This window comes from Oncorhynchus clarkii, chromosome 6, assembly GCF_045791955.1.
Source record: "Oncorhynchus clarkii lewisi isolate Uvic-CL-2024 chromosome 6, UVic_Ocla_1.0, whole genome shotgun sequence".
NCBI classification, from domain to species: Eukaryota; Metazoa; Chordata; class Actinopteri; order Salmoniformes; family Salmonidae; genus Oncorhynchus; species Oncorhynchus clarkii.
Window position 1 is genome coordinate 87,850,389 of NC_092152.1, and position 12,157 is coordinate 87,862,545.

Genomic DNA, 12,157 nt, shown 5'->3' on the forward strand with positions numbered 1-12,157 from the left:
CTCACTACCCCCAGTCTGCAGGCTCTACACACTATCCCCTCACTACCCCCAGTCTGCAGGCTCTACACACTATCCCCTCACTACCCCCAGTCTGCAGGCTCTACACACTATCCCCTCACTACCCCCAGTCTGCAGGCTCTACACACTATCCCCTCACTACCCCCAGTCTGCAGGCTCTACACACTATCCCCTCACTACCCCCAGTCTGCAGGCTCTACACACTATCCCCTCACTACCCACAGTCTGCAGGCTCTACACACTATCCCCTCACTACCCCCAGTCTGCAGGCTCTACACACTATCCCCTCACTACCCCCAGTCTGCAGGCTCTACACACTATCCCCTCACTACCCCCAGTCTGCAGGCTCTACACACTATCCCCTCACTACCCCCAGTCTGCAGGCTCTACACACTATCCCCTCACTACCCCCAGTCTCTACACACTATCCCCTCACTACCCACAGTCTGCAGGCTCTACACACTATCCCCTCACTACCCCCAGTCTGCAGGCTCTACACACTATCCCTTCACTACCCCCAGTCTGCAGGCTCTACACACTATCCCCTCACTACCCACAGTCTGCAGGCTCTACACACTATCCCCTCACTACCCCCAGTCTGCAGGCTCTACACACTATCCCCTCACTACCCCCAGTCTCTACACACTATCCCCTCACTACCCCCAGTCTGCAGGCTCTACACACTATCCCCTCACTACCCCCAGTCTGCAGGCTCTACACACTATCCCCTCACTACCCCCAGTCTGCAGGCTCTACACACTATCCCCTCACTACCCCCAGTCTGCAGGCTCTACACACTATCCCCTCACTACCCCCAGTCTGTAGGCTCTACACACTATCCCCTCACTACCCCCAGTCTGCAGGCTCTACACACTATCCCCGCACTACCCCCAGTCTGCAGGCTCTACACACTATCCCCGCACTACCCCCAGCCTGCAGGCTCTACACACTATCCCCTCACTACCCCCAGTCTGCAGGCTCTACACACTATCCCCTCACTACCCCCAGTCTGCAGGCTCTACACACTATCCCCGCACTACCCCCAGTCTGCAGGCTCTACACACTATCCCCACACTACCCCCAGTCTGCAGGCTCTACACACTATCCCCTCACTACCCCCAGTCTGCAGGCTCTACACACTATCCCCGCACTACCCCCAGTCTGCAGGCTCTACACACTATCCCCTCACTACCCCCAGTCTGCAGGCTCTACACACTATCCCCGCACTACCCCCAGTCTGCAGGCTCTACACACTATCCCCTCACTACCCCCAGTCTGTAGGCTCTACACACTATCCCCTCACTACCCCCAGTCTGCAGGCTCTACACACTATCCCCGCACTACCCCCAGTCTGCAGGCTCTACACACTATCCCCTCACTACCCCCAGTCTGTAGGCTCTACACACTATCCCCTCACTACCCCCAGTCTGCAGGCTCTACACACACAGGCACCTTTGAGGGTTGAAGTCAAGACGCGTGACAGAAGTGTCCCCCAGGACTGGGCAGCGTGACAGAACCGTCCCCCAGGACTGGGCAGCGTGACAGAACCGTCCCCCAGGACTGGGCAGCGTGACAGAAGTGTCCCCCAGGACTGGGCAGCGTGACAGAACCGTCCCCCAGGACTGGGCAGCGTGACAGAAGTGTCCCCCAGGACTGGGCAGCGTGACAGAACCGTCCCCCAGGACTGGGCAGCGTGACAGAACCGTCCCCCAGGACTGGGCAGCGTGACAGAACCGTCCCCCAGGACTGGGCAGCGTGACAGAAGTGTCCCCCAGGACTGGGCAGCGTGACAGAACCGTCCCCCAGGACTGGGCAGCGTGACAGAACCGTCCCCCAGGACTGGGCAGCGTGACAGAAGTGTCCCCCAGGACTGGGCAGCGTGACAGAAGTGTCCCCCAGGACTGGGCAGCGTGACAGAACCGTCCCCCAGGACTGGGCAGCGTGACAGAACCGTCCCCCAGGACTGGGCAGCGTGACAGAACCGTCCCCCAGGACTGGGCAGCGTGACAGAAGTGTCCCCCAGGACTGGGTAGCGTGACAGAAGTTAGTGTCCTCTCAAACCTCAAACCGAACAGAAACAACATGGCAGAGAATTCCCCCCACAAACACTATCTGGTGTAATAACCATTTATATAATTACACCTTCCCAACTCTAATGGTAGAAGTATGAGCATCATGCAACAGGCTGATTTCTCCCTCTGTTGGAGCGGACAGAAGTAGAACCGGCTGAGCAGTATCAGACCTGATTATCCTGCTAACAGGCTGATATTCACACACATACAACATGCTGAGTTGGCATCTCTGAGCCTGTTAACCTTCTCTGGATCAGCTGTGGCTAACGCATTTGTTGTTGTCGTGTAGGAGACAGACAGACAGGCAGACAGGCAGGCAGGCAGGCAGACAGGCAGGCAGGCAGGCAGACAGGCAGACAGGCAGACAGGCAGACACACTGCCCTCACTTTTCCTCGCTTGGATGAAAGTCTGCTAAAAGGCATCTCTCTCGCTCTCTCAAGTGAACGGCACTATGACCTCTTTGTCTTTATACTGCAGACAGAACTACTGTCCCCCAGGACTGGGCGGAGTGACAGAACCGTCCCCCAGGACTGGGCGGAGTGACAGAACCGTCCCCCAGGACTGGGCAGCGTGACAGAACCGTCCCCCAGGACTGGGCAGCATGACAGAACCGTCCCCTAGGACTGGGCGGAGTGACAGAACTGTCCCCCAGGACTGGGCGGAGTGACAGAACCGTCCCCCAGGACTGGGCGGAGTGACAGAAGTTAGTGTTTTTCTCTTTAACAGTAAAGCTTAGGGTCTGGAGGGGACATGCTGATTGTAGATCTGTGCCTGTGATCAACTTCACACCTGGGCTAACTCACACGTTTCCTTATAAAGGCTTTCCTAGACGGCTTGGGCCACACCCTGCATTCAGAACAAAGCCGTGTTGTGACCACATAAGGGATGCAGTCTTTCAGGTGGCACATAAGGATTGGAAGCCACTAAATAAGCACCTTTTGTAGAGGGCTGCTGAACCAGGGGTGTATCACAGGACATGAGGCATTGTTTCTGCTGCTACTAACAATGGAAGTGCCCGCGCACACACACATCGCATCTGCTATTTTTCTTTCTTTCTCTCTCTCTCACACACACACACACACACACACGGTAAACAGTCTGAAATGCATGACAACCATGCCGATTTGAGTTGAGCAAGACCCACGTTTAACTGAGTCACCTCTGTAAAACCTTATAGTTAAGATGGGCAGCTAGCTAGCTGAGTGAATTTCAAAACGGATTGGTTTGTTGTTCTGAGAACGACTGTCTATACCTGTTGTCCTCGGCGCATGTGACAAATAAACTGTGATTTGACAGACAGGCGCGGCCCTGTTGCGACAGGGAGGTGGCGTACTGTGGTCCACAGGTCCTGTAGCGATGCTGTAGGACCTTGATCAACAACAACAAATACTAATTTGGCAATGCCCTAAAACATACAAGCTGTAACGTTAGTGTGAATTAATTTACCTACTATCTAGCTAGTATAATAAGAAGATTTATTTAGTTCACCAGTTTTCTATATAATTCTGATTCAGTAGCTACGGACTATTTCGACCAAATAAATGATGATTTATTTGGTCGAAATAACTAGGTAACTAACTGTCTGTCTGATAATATAACTAGGTAACTAACTTAGCTGATTAGCTAACTAGAGATGAGGAACAGAGCTAAGAGGGCAATGGTGACAAAGTTATTACCAAAGACATTGGAGATAAGAGGAGAGAGCAAGAAAACGTAAACTAGGGCGTATTCATTACGCCCATTCTGTTGCAAATCGTTTCCTAAACGGAAGCAAATCGAACGAATAGAAACTCCCGTCTTGTTCTGTTAAACGGTAAACAGTTTCCGTAACGAATACGCCCCTGAACTGCCTACACAGTCCAACATCATCCCATAACTAGCTGGCTAACTACAGCTATCAGTCACAGATTTATCCGCATCGGATCATTAGGTAGTTACCAAATCTGTCAACACAAACACCAAGCTTGTATCACTCACTGGCAGACCGAAAAGCAAGAAACGTCAGCTAACGTAGCATAGCCAGATAGCTAACTGGCTAGCGAAATAGTGAAATGGCCACACGATTGCTGTATCTAACGTTAGATAGCGGGCAAAACGATTCACAAATGTGTAACCTCGATGGATGCTCACCTGAATCTACAGCGACTGGGCAAATTCAATCCACACGTCTTCAGTTCACTCCAGAAGGCGCAAGCTATCAAATGACAGTAGCTAGATACTTACTGTACTGCTCCAATGAATACGAAGGCTTCACTGCTACTCACTTTCTTTCTCACCCCAAGGGCGGTAACACAGGAAGAGAGACACTGCACACAGTACCCAATGTACGGCTGGGTCTCTAGCTCTGAAAGCCGACTCAGCCAATAGACGGAGAGGAGATCTACCACTGACCAATGAGCTTTCTCCATTTCTACGAGTCAGCCCACCTCTGATAAGCAAAGGACCAATCAGCAGCGGTTTCAATGTAGGACGCACGCAAAGGTATGTAGGACAAGCGGTAAGCACTGAGGTAATAATAAGAAGAGTAAGGTATGAAGTTGCCCTAGAAAACACTGATCTAAGGTATAGGTCTGTTGTGTCTCTCCTACGTGGTTATGGTAAGGATTTGGGGAGAGTAAGCTGATCCTTGAAGTCACGTAGATCGATTAATTACTCTCTTTTTATTTCTAAAGCTCTCTTACATAAACTTCTGCCATACCTAACATCATTAATACACTTTAGATGTAGGAATGACGAAACCCGGTCTCAGGGATGGCTAACTGGAGATTCCTTCAGTCTACACAGATTTGGGTAAATCATCTTTTGGTTTCTTTGCACCCCATGTATGGAACGACTAAATCTACTAGTGCCTCTTGGACTGTTCACATTGTTGATCAGGAACCTCTTTGCTGAAGAATGTGATTGTTTCTCTTGACTTGACTTGACTATATTCTGTAATCTTGTATATTTGCGTAATGTTGTGTTTATAAATTGTCTGAATGCAGGGCTCTCTTGTAAAAGAGATATTCAGCTCAATGGGACTTTAAAGGTGAAATGAAACAATACAACACAATCCCAGATCAGTTTTCAGGGCTTCTGATTGCCATGTTCAACATCTGTATAGAGAACCGTCATGTAAGTGTACAACTATGTGATTATACCTACCGATGCATCCATTGACATCTTGGCTGTTTAGACTTTAGAGTGGCCTCTCTCTCTGTCTCTCTCTCTGTCTCTCTCTCTCCCTCTCTCTCCCTCTGTCTCTCTCTCTCTCTCTCTCTGTCTCTCTCTCTCCCTCTCTCTCCCTCTCTCTCTCTCTGTCTCTCTCTCTCTCTCTCTCTCTCTCAGCCCTGTAACAGTAGACTGTTCTGGCAATAGAACTGGTCTCGGAAGTTGCAGATGCTTGGTGACAAAGACACTAAAGCTGACTGACTGACTGGAGGTTAGAGGTTACATTTACAGCTGGAAATACAGAACTCCATTGTTTCCCCCCCTTTACATAGTCATATATTATATGTATTATTATTGTGTGTGTGTGTGTTCACTTGTGCTTGTGTATTCGTGTGTGTTTGCATACTGGGTGTGAATTTGTGTGAGCGTATGTGCGTCTGATTGTGCGCACACCCGTCTCTGTGTGTTTGTGTGTGTGTGTGTGTGTGTGTGTGTGTGTGCGCGAGTGTGTGTGCGCAAGTGTGCTTGTGTTGGTGCGTGTGTGTCAACCACAGGAGGTTGGTGGCACCTTAATTGGGGAGGACAGGCTCCTGATAATGTCTGGAGAGGAATAAGATGGAATGGTGTCAAATACATCAAACACATGGTTTCCATGGTTTCCATGGTTTCCAGGTGTTTGATGCCATTCCATTCACTCCGTTCCAGACATTATTATGAGCCGTCCTCCCCTCAGCAGCCTCCACTGGTGTGTGCGTGCGCGTGCGTGTGTGTGATGGTGTCATAACATCTTGTCCATTTCCACTCCCTCCTGAGAGCCATCTGGCCCTGCAGAGTGAACCTCATCCTCTTAGTGATCTGACTGATGGGGACTTTATCATGACATACACTATGACAGTTAGCATTACAGTACAGACAGACTGTTACTGTAGATCTACAGACTGACTGACTGTGTTACTGTAGATCTACAGACTGAATGACTGTGTTACTGTAGATTTACAGACTGACTGACTGTGTTACTGTAGATTTACAGACAGACTGACTGTGTTACTGTAGATCTACAGACTGACTGACTGTGTTACTGTAGATCTACAGACTGACTGACTGTGTTACTGTAGATCTACAGACAGACTGACTGTGTTACTGTAGACCTACAGACTGACTGACTGTTTTACAGTAGACCTACAGACAGACTGACTGTGTTACTGTAGACCTACAGACAGACTGACTGTGTTACTGTAGACCTACAGACAGACTGACTGTGTTACTGTAGATCTACAGACTGACTGACTGTGTTACTGTAGATCTACAGACAGACTGACTGTGTTACTGTAGACCTACAGACTGACTGACTGTTTTACAGTAGACCTACAGACAGACTGACTGTGTTACTGTAGATCTACAGACAGACTGACTGTGTTACTGTAGACCTACAGACAGACTGTAAGGGCGTTCGTCTGTAGGAGGAAGAGAAGCGGACCAAAGCGCAGCGTGGTGGTTATTCATGTTTTAATAAATCACTACACATGAACAAACTAACAAAAACAAGAAATGTGAAAACGCAAAACAGTCCTATCCTGTGACAACAAACACAGTGACAGGAACAATCACCCACCAACACACAGTGAAACCCAGGCTACCTAAGTATGATTCTCAATCAGAGACAACTAATGACACCTGCCTCTGATTGAGAACCATACTAGGCCGAAAACATAGAACTGCCCCAAAACATAGAAAAACAAACATAGACTGCCCACCCAACTCACGCCCTGACCATACTAAATAAATGCAAAACAAAGGAAATAGAGGTCAGAACGTGACAGTACCCCCCCCCAAAGGTGCGGACTCCGGCCGCAAAACCTTGACCTATAGGGGAGGGTCTGGGTGGGCGTCTGTCCGCGGTGGCGGCTCTGGCGCGGGACGCGGACCCCACTTCGCCATTGTCTCAGTCCGCCTTATTGTCCGCCTCCGTGGCTTACTCACCATGCCCACCCCTCTCAATGACCCCACTGGACAGAGGGGCTGCTTGGGACAGAGGGGCAGCTCGGGACAGAGGTGAAGCAGCTGCTCGGGACAGAGGGACAGCTGCTCGGGACAGAGGGACAGCTGCTCGGGACAGAGGGACAGCTGCTCGGGACAGAGGGACAGCTGCTCGGGACAGAGGGACAGCTGCTCGGGACAGAGGGGCAGCTGCTCCGGGCGGAGGGGCTCTAGCGGCCCCTGGCTGACTGGCGGCACTGGCGGCCCCTGGCTGACTGGCGGCACTGGCGGCCCCTGGCTGACTGGCGGCACTGGCGGCCCCTGGCTGACTGGCGGCCCCTGGCTGACGGGCGGCACTGGCGGCCCCTGGCTGACGGGCGGCACTGGCGGCCCCTGGCTGACGGGCGGCACTGGCGGCCCCTGGCTGACGGGCGGCACTGGCGGCCCCTGGCTGACGGGCGGCACTGGCGGCCCCTGGCTGACGGGCGGCACTGGCGGCCCCTGGCTGACGGGCGGCACTGGCGGCCCCTGGCTGACGGGCGGCACTGGCGGCCCCTGGCTGACGGGCGGCACTGGCGGCCCCTGGCTGACGGGCGGCACTGGCGGCCCCTGGCTGACGGGCGGCACTGGCGGCCCCTGGCAGACGGGCGGCACTGGCGGCCCCTGGCAGACGGGCGGCACTGGCGGCGCTGGGCAGACGGGCGGCGCTGGCGGCGCTGGGCAGACGGGCGGCGCTGGCGGCGCTGGGCAGACGGGCGGCGCTGGCGGCGTTGGGCAGACGGGCGGCGCTGGCGGCGCTGGGCAGACGGGCGGCGCTGGCGGCGTTGGGCAGACGGGCGGCGCTGGCGCTGGGCAGACGGGAGGCTCCGGCAGAGGCGCCGGACAGGCGGGAGGCTCCGGCAGAGGCGCCGGACAGGCGGGAGGCTCCGGCAGAGGCGCCGGACAGGCGGGAGGCTCCGGCAGAGGCGCCGGACAGGCGGGAGGCTCCGGCAGAGGCGCCGGACAGGCGGGAGGCTCCGGCAGAGGCGCCGGACAGGCGGGAGGCTCCGGCAGAGGCGCCGGACAGGCGGGAGGCTCCGGCAGAGGCGCCGGACAGGCGGGAGGCTCCGGCAGAGGCGCCGGACAGGCGGGAGGCTCCGGCAGAGGCGCCGGACAGACGGGAGGCTCCGGCAGAGGCGCCGGACAGACGGGAGACTCCGGCAGCGCTGGAGAGGAGGAAGGCTCTGGACGGATGGGCCGGAGAGACAGCCTGGTACGGGGAGCTGCCGCCGGGTGCTGTGGCATGTGCCTGTAATCCAAGTCACTGGGAGGCTGAGGTTGGTGGATCAAGTGTGCTGAGGAGCTCTGGGCTGCAGCACGCTATGTCGAACTGGTGTCCACGCTAAATTCGGTATCGATATGGTGTTCCTGGGGGAGCCCGGGACCACCAGGTTGTCTAAGGGTGGGTGATTCTGTAAGGGCGTTCGTCTGTAGGAGGAAGAGAAGCGGACCAAAGCGCAGCGTGGTGGTTATTCATGTTTTAATAAATCACTACACATGAACAAACTAACAAAAACAAGAAATGTGAAAACGCAAAACAGTCCTATCCTGTGACAACAAACACAGTGACAGGAACAATCACCCACCAACACACAGTGAAACCCAGGCTACCTAAGTATGATTCTCAATCAGAGACAACCAATGACACCTGCCTCTGATTGAGAACCATACTAGGCCGAAAACATAGAACTGCCCCAAAACATAGAAAAACAAACATAGACTGCCCACCCAACTCACGCCCTGACCATACTAAATAAATGCAAAACAAAGGAAATAGAGGTCAGAACGTGACACAGACTGACTGTGTTACTGTAGATCTATAGACTGACTGACTGTGTTACAGTAGATCTACAGACTGACTGACTGTGTGACTGTAGATCTACAGACTGACTGACTGTGTTACTGTAGATCTACAGACTGACTGACTGTGTTACTGTAGATCTACAGACTGACTGACTGTGTTACAGTAGATCTACAGACTGACTGACTGTGTTACTGTAGATCTACATACTGACTGACTGTGTTACTGTAGATCTACAGACTGACTGTGTTACTGTAGATCTACAGACTGACTGACTGTGTTACTGTTGACCAACAGACTGACTGACTGTGTTACTGTTGGCCAACAGACAGACTGACTGTGTTACTGTAGACCTACAGACAGACTGACTGTGTTACTGTAGATCTACAGACAGACTGACTGTGTTACTGTAGACCAACAGACTGACTGACTGTGTTAACAGTAGGGCTACCGACTCTACAATCACCAGCTGTCATTCAAACCAAACCATGGTCAGCTCTCCTCTATGTCCCTGTAACAGGGATGCTTCATAGCGGTCTGTACGGTCGGTACTGAGAACCGGCTCCTCCAACCACAGAATGATGTTCTATGACTAAATGAGTTATTTAATACAATCTCTAGAGACTCTAACCACATTTATCATGAAGACAAACCACATCTCCTGAGAGAGACTCTAACCACATTTATCATGAAGATCAAACCACATCTCCTGAGGAGAGAGACTAACCACATCTCCTGAGGAGAGAGACTCTAACCACATCTCCTGAGGAGAGAGACTCTAACCACATCTCCTGAGGAGAGAGACTCTAACCACATCTCCTGAGGAGAGAGACTCTAACCACATCTCCTGAGGAGAGAGACTCTAACCACATTTATCATGAAGACAAACCACATCTCCTGAGGAGAGAGACTAACCACATCTCCTGAGGAGAGAGACTAACCACATCTCCTGAGGAGAGAGGAGGATGTCACCTAACAGAGCAGATAGGGATTCATCTACGTACCGTACATCTGCATCACAAATGGCTCCTGGTCAAAAGTAGTGCACTACTGTATAGGGAATAGGGCTCTGGTCAAAGGTAGTGCACTACAGTATAGGGAATAGGGCTCTGGTCAAAAGTAGTGCACTACTGTATAGGGAATAGGGCTCTGGTCAAAAGTAGTGCACTACTGTATAGGGAATAGGGCTCTGGTCAAAAGTAGTGCACTACTGTATAGGGAATAGGGCTCTGGTCAAAAGTAGTGCACTACTGTATAGGGAATAGGGCTCTGGTCAAAAGTAGTGCACTACTGTATAGGGAATAGGGCTCTGGTCAAAAGTAGTGCACTACTGTATAGGGAATAGGGCTCTGGTCAAAAGTAGTGCACTACTGTATAGGGAATAGGGCTCTGGTCAAAAGTAGTGCACTACTGTATAGGGAATAGTGCTCTGGTCAAAAGTAGTGCACTACTGTATAGGGAATAGGGCTCTGGTCAAAAGTAGTGCACTACTGTATAGGGAATAGGGCTCTGGTCAAAAGTAGTGCACTACTGTATAGGGAATAGTGTGCCATTTGGGACGTAGGCTTCCAATAGTTTCTCAGTGCCAGTGCTGTGGGTCTGAATGGGTCTTTGTAGTGTTTATGAGAGGCAGTACTGTAGTATTGTAGTAGTACTGTCTCCAAGACTTGGTAGGAGTCTGTTGTGTTCCCATGCCAAGCAGAGAGGAGAGGAGCACCCTGTGGTTCGTCAATGGCATGCCAGCACAGCACACCAAGCCAGGCCTGGTGCGCTCTGTCTCTTTCTCTTTCTCTCTCTCTCTCTCTCTCTATCTCTCTCTCAATTCAATTCAATTAAAGGGGCTTTATTGGCATGGGAAACGTGTTAACATTGACAAAGCAAGTGAGGTAGATATAAAAAAGTGAAGTAAACAATAGAAATTAACAGTAAACATTACACATACAGAAGTTTCAAAACAATAAAGACATTACAAATGTCATTACGTATATATACAGTGTATGTACAAAGAAGCATAAATATGGGTTGTATTTACAATGGTGTTTGTTTTTCACTGGTTGCCCTTTTCTCGTGGCAACAGGTCACAAATCTTGCTGCTGTGATGCACACTGTGGAATTTCACCCAGTAGATATGGGAGATCATCAAAATTGGATTTGTTTTCACATTTTTTGTGGGTCTGTGTAATCTGAGGGAAATATGTGTCTCTAATATGGTCATACATTGGACAGGAGGTTAGAAAGTTTAGCTCAGTGTCCACCTCATTTTGTGGGCAGTGAGCACATAGCCTGTCTTCTCTTGAGAGCCATGTCTGCCTACGGCGGCCTTTCTCAATAGCAAGGCTATGCTCACTGAGTCTGTACATAGACATGGCTTTCCTTAAGTTTGAGTCAGTCACAGTGATCAGGTATTCTGCAACTGTGTACTCTCTGTTTAGGGCCAAATATCATTCTAGTTTGCTCTGTTTTTTTGTTAATTCTTTCCAATGTGTCAAGTAGTTATCTTTTGTTTTCTCATGATTTGGTTGGGTCTAATTGTGTTGCTGTCCTGGGGCTCTGTGGGGTGTGTTTGTGAACAGAGCCCCAGGACCAGCTTGCTTAGGGGAGTCTTCTCCAGGTTCATCTCTCTGTAGGTGTTGGCTTTGTTATGGAAGGTTTGGGAATCACTTCCTTTAGGTGGTTGTAGAATTTAACATCTCTTTTCTGGATTTTGATCATGAGCGGGTATCGGCCTAATTCTGCTCTGCATGCATTATTTGGTGTTTTACGTTGTACACAGAGGATGTTTTTGCAGAATTCTGCATGCAGAGTCTCAATTTGGTGTTTGTCCCATTTTGTGAAATCTTGGTTGGTGAGCGGACCCCAGACCTCATAACCATAAAGGGCAATGGGTTCTATAACTGATTCAAGTATTTTAGCCAGATCCTATTTGGTATGTTGAAATGTATGTTCCTTTTGATGGCATAGAATGCCCTTCTTGCCTTGTCTCTCAGATCGTTCACAGCTTTGTGGAAGTTACCTGTGGCGCTGATGTTTAGGCCGAGGTATGTATAGTTTTTTGTGCTCTACGGCAACGGTGTCTAGATGGAATTTGTATTTGTGGTC

At 51.0% G+C, this 12,157-nt stretch overlaps 1 protein-coding gene across 2 annotated transcripts in view; it reads right to left on the reverse strand.

The window, feature by feature from the left end:
• The window catches only part of LOC139411769 (tropomodulin-3-like), a 47,740-nt gene extending 43,338 nt beyond the window's left edge, over positions 1-4,402 (reverse strand). The window contains exon 1 of one of the 2 annotated variants that reach the window (XR_011634640.1): positions 4,222-4,402. The gene's annotated coding sequence lies outside the window, so the exon portion shown is untranslated. The remainder of the gene's footprint in view (positions 1-4,221) is intronic. The other variant, XM_071158501.1, reaches the window with a different exon arrangement.
• Positions 4,403-12,157: the final 7,755 nt, after the last annotated feature.